The sequence below is a fragment of the Rattus norvegicus genome (assembly GCF_036323735.1).
Source record: "Rattus norvegicus strain BN/NHsdMcwi chromosome Y unlocalized genomic scaffold, GRCr8 chrY_unlocalized_5, whole genome shotgun sequence".
Lineage (NCBI taxonomy): Eukaryota > Metazoa > Chordata > Mammalia > Rodentia > Muridae > Rattus > Rattus norvegicus.
Window position 1 is genome coordinate 861542 of NW_026947408.1, and position 18616 is coordinate 880157.

Sequence of the window (18616 nt, forward strand, 5' to 3'; positions counted from 1 at the left end):
AAACAACTTAAGAAGTTAGACTCTAGAAAGCAAAAAAAAAAAATTAAATACATACGTTCTAGGGCCTCTCTGCCCCCTTTTCTCAAAGTCCTAACTAATTTCATATCAAAAGTTAATGAAGATATTTTAAACCCTTTCCAAGGCACAGAAAATTATTTGCTTACAGCCAATCTGAATCAATCAGGCTGACTTTCAGTTCTTTATGAGAGGCACGAAGAAACGTCCAGCCCCTACTGCTCCTATGTCCCTATGCACAGGAGGCCCAGATGGAGCTGGGTGTTTTTTTTTTTAAGTCAGGAATGTGAGCAGAATTCTCAGGGGTTTCTGTCCCTCTGATGGTCTCAGTCTGACCACACCACACGAGATTTGGGAGTAGGATGCTGTTAGGACCAGTTCAGATCCAGTTGCAGTTTGGACTGCAGGGCTCCTGCAGCTTGACTGCTCCTATATACATGTGTCCAGATGCACTATGCACTTTCCTCTTGGGCTAGGCCTGTGGGAACAAGTGGGCGGAGGTGGCAGTCTCTCCTTCCCTGAGGTCTCAGTATTGTCCACTCTTCTGTCTCACAGAGTTTCCAAAGGAGTTTCAAATGTTCATTCCTTATCCTGCAGGTCTCCAGTCTTTCCAATTCTCCTCCAAATGTGTTGGAGAAGACCCCTCTGGTCGAGGGGAGGTACAACAAGCCCCATCAAACAAAATGGTCTGCACATCTTCTTCTCTTAAAGGTAATCTCAATGATTTCCATATTCCACAAATGGATTAAGTCCTGCCCACTCTCTGCATGAGACTTTAATACCTTCGCCAACTGCCAAAACTTGGCAGAGAGCTTTGTCCACTCACAAAGACACTCAAAGATGTCCCCCATCTCCACCAAAGTGCCTTATGCAATCTGCTTCGGGTAAAATGAGTTGAAAATTGATTCTGCTGACAACGGGGATTTCTGAAATCACTATTAATCCAAGAGGAACTTCAAAGACCTCTACTATTAAAAAAGGACTTAAATCATCACTTATGATCCAAGGGGGGCAAAATACAGTCACAAATTCTCAAGCCAACCTCATAACACACACAACAGAAGAGGAGTGACAAAACTTTCTGCATGTACACCATTAGATCAAGAATGACTGCCAGTTTTTGAAGGGGCTCTTGAGAGTTCCACACCCACACAAGATATGTTAGAAAATTGTGAGTCCACCTAAGGAACTCTTGTGCCTTCTTCACATAAAAAATATGATCTAGCACCCTCACCATCACCCCCAGTACTTCCAATGTCCCTATAAAACAGAGAAATATTCAAATATCCTCTACCACCAAAAAGGACCCTCCTGACTTGTCATCAGGACCAAAAAAGACAAGTTTATCATAACACATTGTCAATGAGTCATGCAGACTCCATATTGATACAATGTACAGAGAAGATAAAACATACCCTTCCTCCTCAGGGGACTCTATGTCATTCTGTCCTGAAAAGAGGGGCTCCAAAATTTTCCACATGTACATCAGAGATGCTAGAATTTCCCAAAACTGAGCATGATTCTCTGAGTAGTACTCTATCTCAAAAAGAGACTGCAGGACAAGAAACATCTACAAAAGGAGTTCTACCCACAGCCACATATTTAGAAATGGCTTGTGGACGCAACACGTGTACAAAAGATTTTCTAGGACACATTGCATATGTAGAGAAGGTTATGGATCCAACCATATATGAACGAGCAGTAGGGGAACATGATATGCAAACACCAGTGTCTGTAGCATCCTTGAAATCTGAGGAAAGGGATTCCTTGGATTCCATTTGTGGAAAGAATGGATATGACCTCCGCAAACTTCACAGATGACTATAGGAACTTCTTAATCTCCTCAAGATCAGCCATCTTCCCAACTACAGAAGATGCTACACACTCTTCCAAATATCCACAAAGGGTTTCCAGTCCTTCTTTATACCCACAAACTGACCCAGAACACCTGCCAAATACCTAAAAGCCTTTCAATTTTACCTTATCTCCTGAAGGGGCCTTGGAACCTGTTTTGCCTATCAAGCAGGGTAGGGAACCTGACACTTCAATACTTCAATATGAAAGTCTCTTTCCATTTTTCCTGCAGAGGGAATTTTTCTTGGAACTTACACAGTTACACAACGATGTCTAGAACCTCCTTATCTGCTCATGAGAGTCTCAGACCTCTCACATATGCCCCTGTTTCTCTAGGAGAGGTCACATCTCAGAGGTAGCTCTAATACATTCCCCCCATTCTGACATCACAGTCAGGATTTCCACATATATACACGATACATTAAGACCTTCCTCATGTGAGAAGGATGTCGTAGGATCTACTGCATCTGAACAGCATGCTTTACAACTATCCCCATCTACCCAATTACATTTATTTCACATGTCCACTCTGTGGAGAAATACTTGACATTCTCCGTATACCAAATTGGACCACAGGCATCGAGTTTCTAGAAACAAAGGGTTAAGATTTTATCCTTTTGATGGAGTCTTTAGAAATTTCTCCTCTAAGGGAGACAGTTTCAACCTTCCCCCTTCTGCCAAAAGGGATCTTGTGCCATCTTCTGCTGCCGAAGAGACACCAAAAGCTAGAACTACTACTCAGGTGCGTCTCACACCTTCTCCATCTGCCCAAAGGGACATGGAATTTTCAAAAAAGACTAAGGAATTGTGGAAAGTTGCCAATCCTTACAAGGGCATGACGGACATTCCATATTGTCCCAAGATGCTCAAGTAACTCTTCCTTCAACTGAAAAGGCATGTTCACCATCTGCCCTAGGTTTCAGGGAATTTCTTCACCCCTCTCTAGTGCTCCAGAAATTGTTCTCCATGCTCAAAGTGATTTGTCACTGTGCAAATTAGACTTCAAAGATACAAAACCTTTTTTTATATTTACAAAGGTCTGAAGGGCAGTCCACATCGAAAAAAAATCATGTAGACCTTGTGCCATTAGCCCAAGTATATAAAAAAATTTCCATGTCTTCTAAAGCATCTTAACATCAATCTGGCTCTAGCACTCATTCTGGTAAACATTTACCATCAGCCATACAATCCCCAGGACCATCAAAATCTAATAAGGGGTATCTAGAAACTTTGCCATCTGGCAAAAGGTCTTTAGGATGTTCAGCATCTTCTCCATGAGCTTGGTGAACCCATAGAACAAAAGAATTAAACCATCTTCCCAGGGGGTTTTCCCAAGATCCACATATTTCTTCTTTACTTTTATACCAAGACAGAAGGCCAGCTTCCTTCTCCCCATCTCTGATATCTTCATCCTCTTTGTTCTCCCTCCCAAATGGCTGTTTACTCTGAACAGAAGGCTAATTGCTAAATCCTAGAGGTACTGAAGGAATTTCTGAGGTGCAGTTGAAGACACGACAATACTTGTGACATCACAGAAGAAGCTAGGGCTCTCCAGGATGTAAGAGATTTTTCAGGGAGGGCCTAATTATGATATCACTGAGAATTGCCATGGACTACCTGCTGAACTGCTTTACTAACATTGAGTAGATTCAAGGGTGCACTTCACAGGAGTGTCTCCTGTGACACAGTGGAAAGCTTTACATACTTGATCTCTAAAGCTAGGGAATTCTCTTGGCTTCCTTAATGATTACATGCTCTGAATGGTGAAAGATAGCTAGGGACTTGGCATGGGTAGAAAAGATTTAGGAACCAAGAGTGGAGGAAATGAATGTGGATAATAATTTTATTCCCAGGTCTAGTTCAATTTTCTCAGATTTATCTGTTTCCCAAACACTAGGATTTTCCCTATAGTCCTGTAATGGAATGAATATTATATTATATTTTCTTATTGTACATTCCATGATAGGGGACTTTATAATATTCCTGAATGTGTACTCAAATATTCTTTTTTCCAATTCCATTTCTGCAATGATTTTTGGCAACAGAGGTGGCCCAATTATAGAATGAGCATAACAGTGTAAATACTGTATACATACTTCAATGACACACTCCCAAATCCTTATTTTATCCAAAAATTACCAGACATCAATAAAGGAAAGTACCACATGGACTATTTAATTCGTTTCTCTAGTCCCACTTGATATCAGTTCCGCAATATCTACCTTCCTGTGTTTCATTGCCATACTTGAGGGTTTTGGATATTTTACCATGATTCATTATTAAAGTCAAACATAAGATATAGGAGGATGGAAAGCGAGAGGAATGACTTGAGGACCAGTGAAGCCTCAATATAAGTAGTTTCAAAAGAACAGGATGGAGTCTAATTGGTGTTGCCATTTGTTGATTCTACAGTCTTGACCTAGATGCGCAGAATTCATGTTAAAATTCCAGCTAAAATTATAGCTGTAGGAGCCAACAAAAGTACATATATATACATCAGCCACCGAAACTACACAAGATTGATGGAGGTAAGAAATGTATTCTGTCAGATATAGATATTTCCTGAGAGACACAGCTAGATTATACAAATACAGAAGTGAATGCTAGTGGCATACCAGTAAACTGGAAATGGACTTCTTGTTTTTAGATTTTAAAAAAAGATTACAAGAGCTGAAGGGCTTTAACACTACAAGAACAACAATGCCAATGAACCAGAGCTTTCTGATACTAGAACAATATTCAAAGAATGTACATGGACAGAGCTATGGCTCCAACTGCATATGTGGAAGAGAATAGACTTGGTGGGCACCAATGGAAGGAGAAGTCCTTGGTCCTCCCTAGGTTTGACTCCAAGTTCAAGGTAATGTCAAGGGGTAATAAGGAGGGTTATAGCAGAAGGGCAGGGTAACGAGTAAATGATCTTTTAGGCAGGAAACTGGGAAAGGAAATAACATTTTAAATGAAAATATAGAAACATCCAGTTAAAAAAAGCAATAAAATTTGCTAAAAAATGAAAGACATAAAATAAAAGTAAACTGCCAACTAATTATACCTGTTGACTTGGAAATCTACAATGATAGTCAGAGTAATACAAGTGGTAAGACTAAGATGATGATATCTGAACTAGAGCACTTCTCTCTCCCAGATAGAAGTATCAGACAGAAACTGCACTATAGGTATCCAAAACATTGAAGAGTTTACTCTGAGCTGCGGACATAATGCTTGTCCTTCCCATCTTCCTAAGTAACTTTCTCTTTTTGAGAAAAAGTATAAAGTCCATGACCTGTCAGGGATACAACTGTGCCATTCACAACACTTGACTTTGGAATAAAGGAATGAATGATATAAACTCTCTGACTTCCAGAAAGCAAAAGAAAAGGGAAGTCCAGATGCTTCTGAGAGGCTCCCGGCTCCTAATTCCCTTATGTGGAAGGCGAAGATAAAGGCTATCTCTTCAGAGTTACCCCTCAACACCTAACAAGGACATACTAAACTTTCCCAAGCACCACATAATTTTCCCTGTTTTTTTATACCAAGACAGAAGGCCAGCTTCCTTCTCTCCATTTCATATCCTTCATCCTCTTTTTTCTCACTTCCAAATTGTCTCTGAATTAGGCCAAATAGTAAACCTTAGAGGTATTGATGGAAAATCTGAGAGGCAGTTGCAGTCATGACAACAGAAGGAGCTAGGGGTCACCAGATTATAAGAGAGTTTTCAGGCAGGTTCTAATGATAATGTCACTGAGCACTACCGTGATCTACATGCTGAACACTTCCTTACATTGACCAGATTCAAGAGTGCCTTTCCCAGGTATGTCTCAGGAAACACAGTGGAAACCTGTATGTACTACATCACTCTAAAGTAGAGACTTCTTTCTGCTTCTCTAGTCGTTACATGCTCTGAATGTAGAAAGTTAGCCAGGGGCTTAGCATGGGTAGAAACGATTTAGGAACATGGAGTGTAGGAAATACTTCTAGATAATATTTTTATTCCCAGGTTCATTCCTGTGACATAAAGTTCAATTTTCTGTGTTTTCTTTCTTTCCCAAATGCCAGTATTTTCTCTACAACCTTTAATTGAATGAATATTGTATTTCAATTTCTTACTGTAAATTCCTTGATAGGGGACTTTGTAAATGTTCCTAATTGTGTAATCAAAAATTCTGTTTTCCAATTAAATTTTCTGCAATGATTTTGGTCACAAAGGGGGCCCAGCTATAGAATGAGTACAACACTGTAACTACTGTGTACCTATTTCAAATGATGAATTCCCAAATCCTTTTTTTTACCAAAAAAATTACCAGACATCAGGAAAGCAAAGTATAACATGGATTTTTTAATTCGGTTCTCTACTCCCATTTGATATCAGTACTACCCTATCTATCTTCTAGTGTTCCCATGGCCAGACTTGAGTGTTTAGGATGTTTTACCATGATTCTTTCTTAAGGCCAAATGTAATCTACCAGATGATGGGCAGGGGAGAATGGCTTGAGGACCAGTTAAATGTCTACTTCAATAGGTTCATAAAAACAGGAGGGAGTCTATTTACATTGTCATCTGTGAATTCTACATTCTTGACATAGTTGGGGAGAATCCTTGTTAACATTCCGCCTAACAACGTAAGTGTAGAAGCCTCCAAAATTATTTATATACATCAGCCACCAAAACTAGATAAGATTGATAAAGCTAATAAGTGCATTCTTCCAGGAACTGGATAAAGATATTTACTGAGAGACACAGATACAGCATGTCAAATACAGAAGTGAATGCTAGTAGCAAACCAGTGAACTGAAAACGGACCTCTTGTAGGTAAATATTGAAAAAGGTTAGAAGAGCTGAAGGTGATTTCAACCCCATAAGAACAACAATGCCAATAAACCAGAGCCTTCGGATACCAGACCAATAAACAAAGAACGTACATGGACTGATCTATGGCTCCAAATTCATATGTGGCAGAGGATGGCCTTTTTGGGCAAAAATGGTGATGATGCCCTTGGTCCTCCCTAATTTGTCTCCCAGTTCAAGGGAATGTCAATGGACAGAAAGTCTGGTTATAGAAGTAAGAAAAGGGAACATGTAGGGATCTTAAGGGAATAAACTGGGAAAGGAATTAATATTTTAAATGTAAATATAGAAAACAACCAGTTTAAAAAAAGCAATAAAATTCTCTAGAAAATATGAATGACATAAAAGAAAAGAAAGATGCCAAGTAATCACATGTATTTCCTAGGAAATTGAAGTGGTAGTCTGAGTAATACTAGTGGAAAGACTCAGATGATCAAGTCTAAACTAGAAGCACTTCTCTCTCCCAAATATCAGTGTCAGACACAAAGTGCTCTATAGATATCCAAAGCATGAGTTTACTTGGAGCTAAGCATACAATACTTGTTTTTCCCTTCTTCCTTAGGACCTTTTCTTCTTGACAAAGTATAAAGGTCATGACTTATCAGGAAAACAAATATGCCCTTCAAACACTTGGCTTTTGGAATAAAGAAATGAATGATATAAACCCACTGTCTTCCAGGAACCATAAGAACAGAAAAGTCCAGAGTGTAGGAAGTTCTTATAGACAATATTTTTATTCACAGGTCATTCCTGTATACTCTATCTAGTTTCCAGTGTTTGCATGCCCAGACATAAGGGTAGGATGATTTATCATCATTCTTTCTTAAGGCCAAAAGTAAGATACTGGACTAAGGACAGGGAGAAAAATGTCTTGAGGACCAGTTAAACATATTCTTCAATAGGTTAATAAAAACAGGAGAGAGTCTATTTGAAATTGTCATTTGTGAATTTTACACTATTGACATATTTGGCCAGAATCCATGATAATTTTCCACTTAAACATTTAGGTGTAGGAGCCACCAAAAGTATATATGTATACATCAGCCAACAAAACTAGGTAAGATTGATGAAGGTAAGAAGTGCTTTCTGCCAGGCACCAGATATAGATATTTACTGAGAGGCACAGATACAGCATGTCAAATACAGAAGTGAATGGTGGTAGTAAACCAGTGCACTGAAAACGGACATATTGTTGCTAAATCTTAAAAAAGGATTAGAAGAGCTGAGGGTGCTTTCAACACCATAAGAACAACTATGCCAATGATACAGAGCTTTATTGTACTAGACAAATATAAAAAGAAAGTACATGTACTGACCTATGGCTCCAAATGAATAAGTGGCTGAGGATGTCATTTTTGGGCAACATTGAAAAGAGAGGCACTTGTCCTTCCTAGTTTTTCTTCCAATTCAAGGGAATGTCACGAGCCAGAAAGGCTGTTTAGAGAAGAAGGAAGGGGTTGGGGATTTAGCTCAATGGTAGAGCGCTTGCCTAGGAAGCGCAAGGCCCTGGGTTCGGTCCCCAGCTCAGAAAAAAAGAACAAAAAAAAAAAAAGAAGAAGGAAATGGAATGCGTAGGGAACATATGATCAGGAAACTGGAAATTGAAATAGTATTTTAAATGTTTATATCTACTTAAAAATCTAGTTAAAAGGAATTAATTTTGCTAAAATATAAAAAAATGAATGATATAAAAGAAAATAAATGTGCAAAGTCATAACAATTATTGGCTCAGAAATTTAAAGTCATAGTCATAGTAATACTAGTGGAAAGACTGAGATGATGAAGTCTCAACTAGAAGAATATTCTCTCCCAATAATCAGTGTCAGACACAAACTGCACTATAGGTGTCCAAAGCACAGAGGAGATGATTAACTTGAGTTAGGGACAGAATATTTGTTTTTCCCTTCTCCTTAGGACCTTTTCTTCTTGACAAAAAGAGTAAAGGTCCTTAGCTCTCATTAAAACAACTGTGCCTTTCACAACACTTGGTTTTTGGAATAAAGAAATGAACGATATAATCCCTCAGGAACCATAAGAACAGGAAAGTCCTGTTGTTTCTGAGAGTCTCCAAGCTCATGATTCCCTTATTTATAAGGCTCAGATTAAGGCTATCTTTTCAGCGATATCACTCAAGCCCTACAAAGGACTCACTGAACTTTCCAAAGGACCACATTTTTCTTCCTTATTTTTTATACCAACACAGAAGGCCCGCTTCCTTCTCCCCATTTCCAAACACTTCTTCCTCTTTGTTACCACACCACAATTTGCTCTGAATTAGAGAATATTAGTAAAACCTATTGGTGAAGGAATAACTGAGAGGCAGTTGCAGTCACGACAATAGTTGTGACATCACAGAAGCTAGGACGCTCAAGGTTACAAGAGAGTTTTCAGGGAGGTCCTAATGATGATGGCACTGAGAACTGCTGTGGACTACCTGCTGAACACATTTCCTTACATTGACCAGATTCGAATTTTCACTTTCCAAGTATGTCTCCCGTTACACAGTTGAAACCTATACATAACACATCTCTCTAAAGCTAGAGACTTCTCTCTGCTTCACAAGTGGTTACATGCTCTGAATGGAGAAAATTAGACAGGGTAGAAAAGATTTAGGAACATGGAGTGTAGGAGATAATTCTAGATAATATTTTTTTTGGTTCTTTTTTTTGGAGCTGGGGATCGAACCCAGGGCCTTGCGCTTCCTAGGTAAGCGCTCTACCACTGAGCTAAATCCCCAGCCCCTCTAGATAATATTTTTATTCCCAGTTTCATTCCGTTGATATAAAGTTCAATTTTCTGTGTTTTCTCTGTTTCCCAAAGGCCAGTATTTTCCCTACAGACCTTTAATTGAATGAATATTGTATTTCAATTCCTTATGTTTAATTCCTTGATAGGGGGTTTTGTAAATATTCCTCAATGTGTACTCAATAATTCTGTTTTCTAATTCCATTTTCTGCAATGATTTTTGTCACAAAGTGGGCCCAGCTATATAGTGAGTATAACAGCATAAATACTGTAAAACTACTTCAAATGATAAACTCACAAATATTTATTTTAACAAAAAAATTACCAGACATCAGGAAATCAAAAACAACATGGACTATTGTATTTGGTTATCTAATCCCATTTGATATCAGTACTACACTATCTAGCTTCCAGTTTTCCCATAGCCAGAACTGAGGGTTTAGGATGTTTTACCAAGATTCTTTCTTAAAACCAAATGTAAGATACCAGATGATGGGCAGGAAGAAGAATGGCTTGAGGACCAGTTATACGTCTACTTCAATACGTTCATAAAAACAGGACGGAATCTATTTGCATTGTCATTTCTTAATTCTACATTCTTCACATAGTTCAGCAAAATCCATGTAAACATTCCACTTGAAAAAATAGGTGTAAGAGCCACCAAAATTATATTTGTACTCATCAGCCAACCAAACTAGATAAGATTGATGAAGGTAAGAAGTTCATTCTGCAAGGAACCAGGTATAAATATTTACTGAGAGATACAGATACAGCCTGTCAAATACAAAAGTGAATGCTGGGACATACCAGTTAACTGAAAACAGACCTCTTGTTGGTAAATTTTGAAAAAGGATTCGAAGAGCTGAAGGTGCTTTCAACCCGAGAAGAATAACAATGCCAGTGACCAGCGCTTTCTCATAATAGACAGATTTACAAAGAAAGTACATGGACTAACCTATGGCTCCAAATGCATATGTGGCAGAAAATGGCCTTTTTGGGCAACATTGGAAAGAGAAGCTCTTGTATTCCCTACTTTGTCTCCCAGTTCAAGGGAATGCATTGCGGCAGAAAGGCTGGATTGAAAAGAAGGAAATGGAACGGGTAGGAACCTTATGGGCAGGAAACTGGGAAAGGAAATAATATTTTAAAAGTAAATATAGAAACATCCAGTTATAAAACAATAAATTTTGGTAAAAAATAAAAAAAAAGAATGATATGAAAGAAAGAAAGCTGCCAAGTAAAAAGACATCTTGACACAGAAATCTGAAGTGTTATTCAGAGTAATACTAGTGGAAAGACTGAGATGATGAAGTCTCAACTACAAATACTTCTCTATCCCAGATATCAGTGTGAGAGACAAACTGTACTATAGGTATCCAAAGCGTGGAGGAGTTTATTCAGAACTAGGGATACAATACTTGTTTTTCCCTTCTTCCTTAGGACCTTTTCTTCTTGAAAAAAAGAGTAAGGGTCATGAGTTCTCAGGAAAACAACTGTGCCCTTCACAACACTTGGCTTTTGGTATAAAGAAATTAATGATATAAACTCTCTTATTTCAAGGAACCATAAGAACAGGGAAGTCCAGATAAGAACAGAGATGTGCAAATGCTTCTGAGAGTCTCCCAGCTCCTGATTCCCTTATGTGGAAGACTCAGATCAATGCTATCTCTTCAGCGATATCACTCAAACCCTACAAAGGACTCACTGAACTTTCCAAAGGACCACATATTTCTTCCTTGTTTTTTATACCAGGAAAGAAGATCAGCTTTTTTCTCCCTATTTCTATTCTCTTCATCGTCTTTGTTATCACTCCCAAATGTTCTCTGAAGTAGAGGCCTATTAGTAAACCCTAGAAGTACTGAAAGAATATCTCAGAGGAAGTTGCAGTCACAACAACACTTGTGACATCACAGAAGAATCTAGTGCTCTCCAGGTTAGAAGAGAGTTTTCAGGGAATGCCTAACAATGATGTCACTGTAAACTGTCATGGCCTACCTGATGAACACCTTTCCTTTCATTGACCAGATTCAAGTTTGCACTTTATAGGTATGTCTCCTATGACACAGTGGAAACCTTTATATACACCTTCTCTCTAAAGCTAGAGAATTCTCTGTGCTTGACTAGTGGTTACATGCTGTGGGGCGTGGCATGGGTGAAAACGATTTAGGAACATGGAGCGTAGGAGATGTTCCTAGATAATATTTTTAATCCCCGGTTCATTCCTGTGACACACAGTTAAATTTTCTAGGTTTTCTCTGTATCACAATGACCAGTATTTTCCCTACAGATGTATAATTGAACGAATATTGTATTTCAATTTCTTATTGTAAATTCCTTGTTAGGTGACTTTGTAAATTTTTCTCAGAAATTGATCTCAAAAATTCTGTTTTCAAGTACCATTTTCTGCAATGATATTGTCACATATGGGGCCCTGATATAGAGTAAGTATAATAGTGTAAATTCTGTGTACCTACTTCAAATGTAATCTCCCAAATTCTTATTTTATCAAAAAATTACCAGACATCAGGAGAACAAAGAAAACATTGACTATTGAATTCTGTTTCTTGTCCCATTTGATATCAGTACTACACTCTCTAGCGTTCAGTGTTCCCATGGCCAGAATTGAGGGTTTAGGATGATTTACCATGATTCTTTCTTCAGGCCAAACGTAAGATACTGGATGATGTGCAGGGAAAAGAATGACCTGAGGACCAGTTAAACGTCTACTTCAGGTTTGGGATTTACCTCAATGGAGAGCGCTTGCCTAGCAAGCGCAAGACCCTCGGTTCCTTCCCCAGCTCTGAATAAAAGAGAAAAAATAAAGTCTACTTCAATAGGTTCATAAAAACAGGGGGAATCTCTTTGAAATTGTCATTTTTGAATTCTATATTCTTGACCTAGTTGGTCAGAATCTATGTTAACTTTCCAATTAACTTTATAGGTGTAAGAGCCACCAAAAGTATATATGTATACATCAGACCAAAAAAAAAAAAAAAAAACTAGATAAGATTGATGAAGGTAGGAAGTGCATTCTGCAAGGAACTGGATATAGATATTTACTGGAGACACAGATACAGCATGTCAAATACAGAAGTGAATGCTAGTAGCAAACCAGTGAACTGAAAACAGACATGTGGTTAAATTTAAAAAAAAAAGGATTAGAAGAACTGAACGTGCTTTAAACCACATAAGAACAATGATGCCAATGAACCAGAGATTTTTATAACTAGACCAATAATCAGAGAAAGTACATGGAGTAGTCTATGGCTACAAATGCATATGCTGCAGAGGATGGCCTTTTTGGGCAACATTGAAAAGAGAAGCCCTTGTCCCCTCTAATTTGTCTCCCTGTTCAAGGCAATGTCATGCGGCAGAAAGTTTGGTTAGAGAAGAAGGATATGGAACAGGTAGGGATCTTATGCCCAGGAAACTGGGAAAGGAAATAATATTTTAAATGTATATATAGAAACATCTAATTAAAAAGCAATAAATTTTGTTTAAATATAAAAAAATGAATGATATAAAAGAAAAGAAAGCTGCAAAGCCATCACAAATATTGACTCAGAAATCTGAAGTGGTAGAGTAATACTAGTGGAATGACTGAGTTATTGAAGTCCCAACTAGAAGCACTTCTCTCTCCCAAATATCAGTGTCAGACACAAAGTGCATGATAGGTATACAAAGCATGTATGTGTTTACCTTTAGTTAGTGACACAATACTTGTTTTTCCCTTCTTCCTTAGGACCTTTTCTTCTTGCGAAAAAGTGTAAAGGTCATGAGTTCTCAGGAAAACAACTGTGCCCTTCACAACACTTGGCTTTTGGAATAAAGAAATAAATGATATAAACCCTTTGACTTCCAGGAACCATAAGAACAGGGAAGTCTACAAGCTTCTAAGAGCCTCACAGTTCCTTATTCCCTTATATAGAAGCTCAGATCAAGGCTATCTCTTCAGCTATCCCACTCAACCCCTACCAAGGGCTCTCTGAGTTTTACAAAGGACCACATATTTCTTCCTTGTTTTTTTATACCAAGATAGAAGGCCAGCATCCTTCTACCCATTTCCAATCTCTTCATCCTCTTTATTATCACTCCCCAATTTCTCTGAATTACATGTCAAACAGTAACCACTTTCAAAGTATGTCTCCTGTGACACAGTGGAAAACTTTATGTACTCCATCTGTCTAATTCTAGAGATTTCTCTCTGCTTCACTAGTGGTTTCATGTTCTGAATGGAGAAACTTGTTCAGGGGCTTGGCATGGGTAATAAAGATGTAGGAACATGGAGTGTTGGAGATTCTTCTAGAGAATATTATTATTCTGTATGTCACAGATTTTTTCCTGTGACATACAGTTCAATTTTCTAGGTTTTCTCTGTTTCCCAAAGTCTAGTATTTTCCCTACAGACCTTTTATTAAATGAATATTGTATTTGAATTTCTTATTGTAAATTCCTTGAAAAGCAACTGTAGGCAGCTGCGACGTGCCAGGACTCTAAGTTGGTGCTAGTTTCTGCCTTCCACCCTCCCAATGGTGAGCTCTCCTTTTAGTAAACTATTCCTTATTTGGCTATGCCACCTGGCCTGCCAGATTCTGCATTTTGAAAGCCTATCTGCATGACCCATTTGGCTTGCTAGGATTGGCCAGCACTATCTATTTAAGTTTGGTTTGGGGGTTCCCTGTGGTCAGAAAATTGTATCAACGTTCCTGAGTAAAACTCGTCGAAGAAGATCTTCACTATTCGTGTCTTCCATGCTGGTCGAGGGTGGACACGGCAAGTGGTGACCTGTAAAGGGACCTCCTGATATCAGAACTTCTTGCAGTCGGGGCATCGCTGGAAATTTCCCAAGGTAAGGTGGGACCATAAGGACCGTGGGAAATAAGTGGTTATAAATTCTCAGGGTAGTTAAAAAGTAAGTTCTCGGTAGAAACAAACTGAAATTAGGAAGACGCTTAGGAAGTCACAGCAGCCTAGAAAGTTTTGATCCTGAGGACCTCACAGTCTCATCCAATTTTTCTGGCTCTTCAAGAGCTGTTTGAGCGTAAGGAACTAAAAATAAAAAGGAGCACCATAGAGAGATTTTTGTGTGAATGCCATGTCTTTGCTCCCTGGTTCTCAGACTCTGGTAACCTTACTGTGGCAAGTTGGGAAAAAATAGGGAAAGACCTTGATTTTGCATTGGAACAGGGGACTCTAAGACCTGGGGTCCATCCAGTGTGGCATTTACTGCATAGTTGTCCTGAGGATCAAAAATGTTGTCAGGCAACTATAGAGAAGGGGAAAGCTGCCCATGAAATGCTTCAAGAGGAAAGTACAGAAAACCAGGGAAGTACAAAGGAGACAGACTCAGAAAAGACAGATATAGAGGAAGAAACAGACGAAACAGATTAAGAAGAAGAAAAGGAAAAAGTCTAAAATGGTGGACGAACTCCGTAGGAGGGTCCCCTCAGCTCCTCCTCCCTGCAAAGTTGTAGAGGGAGAAAATAAAGTTTCAGGTGCAGGGGGTCCTCCTGTGGTTAACAACGGCACTGTACATGTGCAGGGTTTTCACCCGGCATCAATTGGCTAGTAATATGCTAATGAGGGAGCAGCACAATGCTAATGAGGTAATTCATGCTCCACCAATCCCTGAAGGACAATTAGCATAGCCTCTGCTGCTGTCTATATAAGGTGAGCACTCTTGCTGCTTGAGGTCCCACTGTCCCTGTTCAAGAGAGCTGTACAATAAAGGCTTGTTCGCAGAGGAATCCTGTTGCCACGGCTTCTTGCGAGACATTGGGCATGCAACAAACAGGTAGTCCATTCTGTCCAGAAGTGTGGGAGCCAGTCCGCACAGAAGTGAATCTGGCCTATCCTGTTTATGTGGATGCTAATCAACAAAGGTATCATGAGCCTTTAGACTTTAAGGTGATCAAGTCCCTGAAGGAATCAGTAACACTTATGGCATTATGGCCTCATTTACCATAGCTTAGGTTGAGGTCTGACACAGATTTTGCATGACTCCTAGTGATTGGATTAAACTTACTAGGGCCTGTCTTAGACTGGGACAGTATTTGTATTGGAGAACTTGTCTTATTGAGTTTCCCAATGAACACGCTGACTCTAACTTGGCAGCAGGGTGAGGGGCAGCCAGTCTGTCTGGGATAGAGATATGCTGCTGGGTCAGGGACGCTTTGCCAATGCTCAGACAGGGTATCCAGGACAGGTTTACCAGCAGATTAAGAAGTTACAACAAAGGCATGGAAATCCTTACCTAATAAGGGAGAAGTGAGTGGAAACCTAATCAAGATCCTTCAACGACCTATGGAGCCATTCTCTGACTTTGTAGCCTGATTAGTGGAAGCAGCGGGGAGAGTCTTTGGCGACCCCGATACGGCTATGGCGTTGATTAAACAGTTGGCCTATGAACAGTGCACAAAGGAATGTCGAGCTGCTATCATTCCTTACAAGAATAAGGGACTTGAAGCTTGGATGAAGGTCTGTAGAGAAATAGGGGGACCTTTGTCTAATGCTGGACTTGTGGATGCTGTTATGCAGAAGACGCAGAGAAAAGGAGGAAGTTCAGGAGTGTGTGTTAAGTGTGATCAACAGGTGCACCTAAAAAGGCAATGTTGAGAAAGGAGAAGTCTATTCAGTACAGGAATTGGCCAACGCCCAAGGCAACAAGGTCTGTGCCACAAGTCCAAAAAGGGGAACCATTGGGCTCATGAGTGCCACTCGGTAAAAGACATCAATGGGCAGCCTCTTAGCTCGGGTTTTGGTGGAGCAGGTCCAAAAAATGGACAGCCGGTTCCAGGACACCAGGACCTACAAATATATGGGCCACTGGAGAATCAGGACGTATAACAGAGTCACGAGATATGGCCGTCCCTTCGCCATCCGAGAGGACAAGGTGAGCCACTAAGTGCTCCACAGGACTGGACCTCTGCTCCACCAGCAAACCTGTACTAACGCCTTGAATGGGGGTCTAGTTGATAGAATCTGATTTTAAAGGACCCCTTGAACCTGGGCCAGTAGGGTTACTTATAGGGAGATCATCTACATATTTAAAAGGACTACATGTCCATCCAGGAGTTATTTACACAGATTAAACTGGGGTAGTCAAGATCATGGTAGAATCACTGAAAGGTATTGGTACCATTTCCCCTGGGGACAGAATACCCCAAATATTACTTATGCCTAGACTTCATGAAAGATTTGTAGCCCACTCTAGAGGGAGAGGAGAGAATGGTTTCCGTTCCACAGTCCCCAACCTTACATTTTTAGCCTTGGGTTTAAACCAACGCCCAGTAATGGAGCTAAGGGTAGATGGTAAAAGGATCCTAGGAGTGTTGGATAAAGGGGCCGATAGAAGTATAATAGCTAAGAAAGATTGGCCCTCTGGAAGACCAGTACAGGCCTCATCTCAAACATTACAAGGTCTCCATTAGACAAAAGCTCCTGATATGAGGGCAAGACAACTGAGTTGGAGAGATCAGGAAGGGCATTCAGGAGTTATGCAACCCTATGGGTTGGATTTGCCCATTTCCCTTTGGGGGAGATATTTGCTGAAAGATATGGGTTTCAAATTGACCACTGAGTATTCTGAAACTTCACTAAAGATTATGAAACATATTGGCTATTTTCCTGGTATTGGAATAGGGAAACACCTGCAGGGTATGACTAACCCTATAACTGCCCAACAGAGAGAAAGGAATCAGGTCCTGGGTTTTTCCATGGGGCCACTGAAGAAGGGTTCCCATTACCTGGAAAACAGAGGAGCCGGTTTGGGTTCCTCAGTGGCTGCTTTCTTCTGAGAAGTTTGCTACAACTAAAGCTGGGTGCCAAGCTTATAAAACCATCAGTATTATCTTGGAATACCCCAATTTTTGTGTTTAAAAAGAAGTCAGGGAAATGGAGACTGTTGCATGATTTACGAGTTATTAATGAACAGATGCAAATCATGGGCCCCAGTGCAACTCGGGCTTCCTCTTTTATCCTCTCTGCCAGACTGTTGGCCTGTTGTAGTGATTGATATAAAAGATTGCTTTTTCTCCATACCTCTTTGTCCAAGAGATAGTGAAAGATTTGCTTTTACTGTTCCATCATGCAATCATGAAGAACTTGATCAACGACTACAATGGGTAGTTTTACCACAGGGTATGGCCAATAGCCCTTCTGTGTGTCAACTTTTTGTGGGCAATGCCATTGCCCCAATAAGACAGAAGTTTCCTGCACCCAATTTTACAGATGATATCCTTTTAACTGCAAAGTATGAAGAGATTTTAGATTTAGTATATGGAAATTTAGTTAAATTGCTAGAAGGTAGGGGATTTGATTACTGCCCCAGAAAAGGTACAAAAGGGAAATTTTGTAAATTATTTAAGAACAAAACTAAGTCCTTATACCTTTATCCCCCAGAAGGTTGAATTAAGGAAAGATAATCTTAAGACTCTTAATGATTTTGAAAAATTACTCGGAGATATTAATTGGGTCAGATGTCATTTAAAATTACCAAATAATGAATTAAAACCATTGTATAATACTTTAGTTGTGGATTCGGCCTTGTAATCTCCAAGACAATTGACTGATGAAGCAAAGGAAGCTTTAGAGAAGGTTGAAAAAGGATTACAAGGCACAATTTTACATCGATGGAAGGAGGGTGTTATGCATTCTAGCCACCCACAGGCAGCACACAGTATTGTTGTGGCAAGATGGTCCTCTGCTTTGGGTTTATCCCAAGGCTTCTCCAGCTAGATCAGTAGAGTATTACCATACAGCAGTTGCATGATTAGCCCTGAATGCGATCCAACAGTGCGTACAATAATTTGTTGTTTCCCCAACCTCAATCATCGTGCCCTATACAGGTCAGCAGATGAAGATCTTGTGTGGCACTGTGGATGATTGGGCTATATCATGCTGTGGATTCCATGGAGAGATAGATAATCATTATCCAAAACACTCTTTGCTATCCTTCTTTAAAGAACATCCCGTGATCTTTCAGTGTTCCTATATAGGGGGCGCCAAACATTTTTACAGATGGATCCAAAAATGGCTGTGGAGCTTATGTGATTAACCATAAAGAGACAATTTTGTGCCAATATCAACCCGGCTCTCCACAAATAATTGAATTCAAGATTGTGCAGGAAGTGTACAAAATTGTTCCTTTGCTTTAATT

The 18616-nt window shown here is 39.6% G+C and overlaps 1 long non-coding RNA gene across 1 annotated transcript; it reads left to right on the forward strand.

Annotated features, from left to right (window-relative positions):
• Positions 1–3899: 3899 nt before the first annotated feature.
• On the forward strand, positions 3900–13408 carry LOC134484761 (uncharacterized). The gene is made up of 3 exons (XR_010062515.1): positions 3900–4397; positions 4517–4729; positions 13202–13408. It is a non-coding gene; the product is annotated as an uncharacterized LOC134484761 (long non-coding RNA).
• Positions 13409–18616: the final 5208 nt, after the last annotated feature.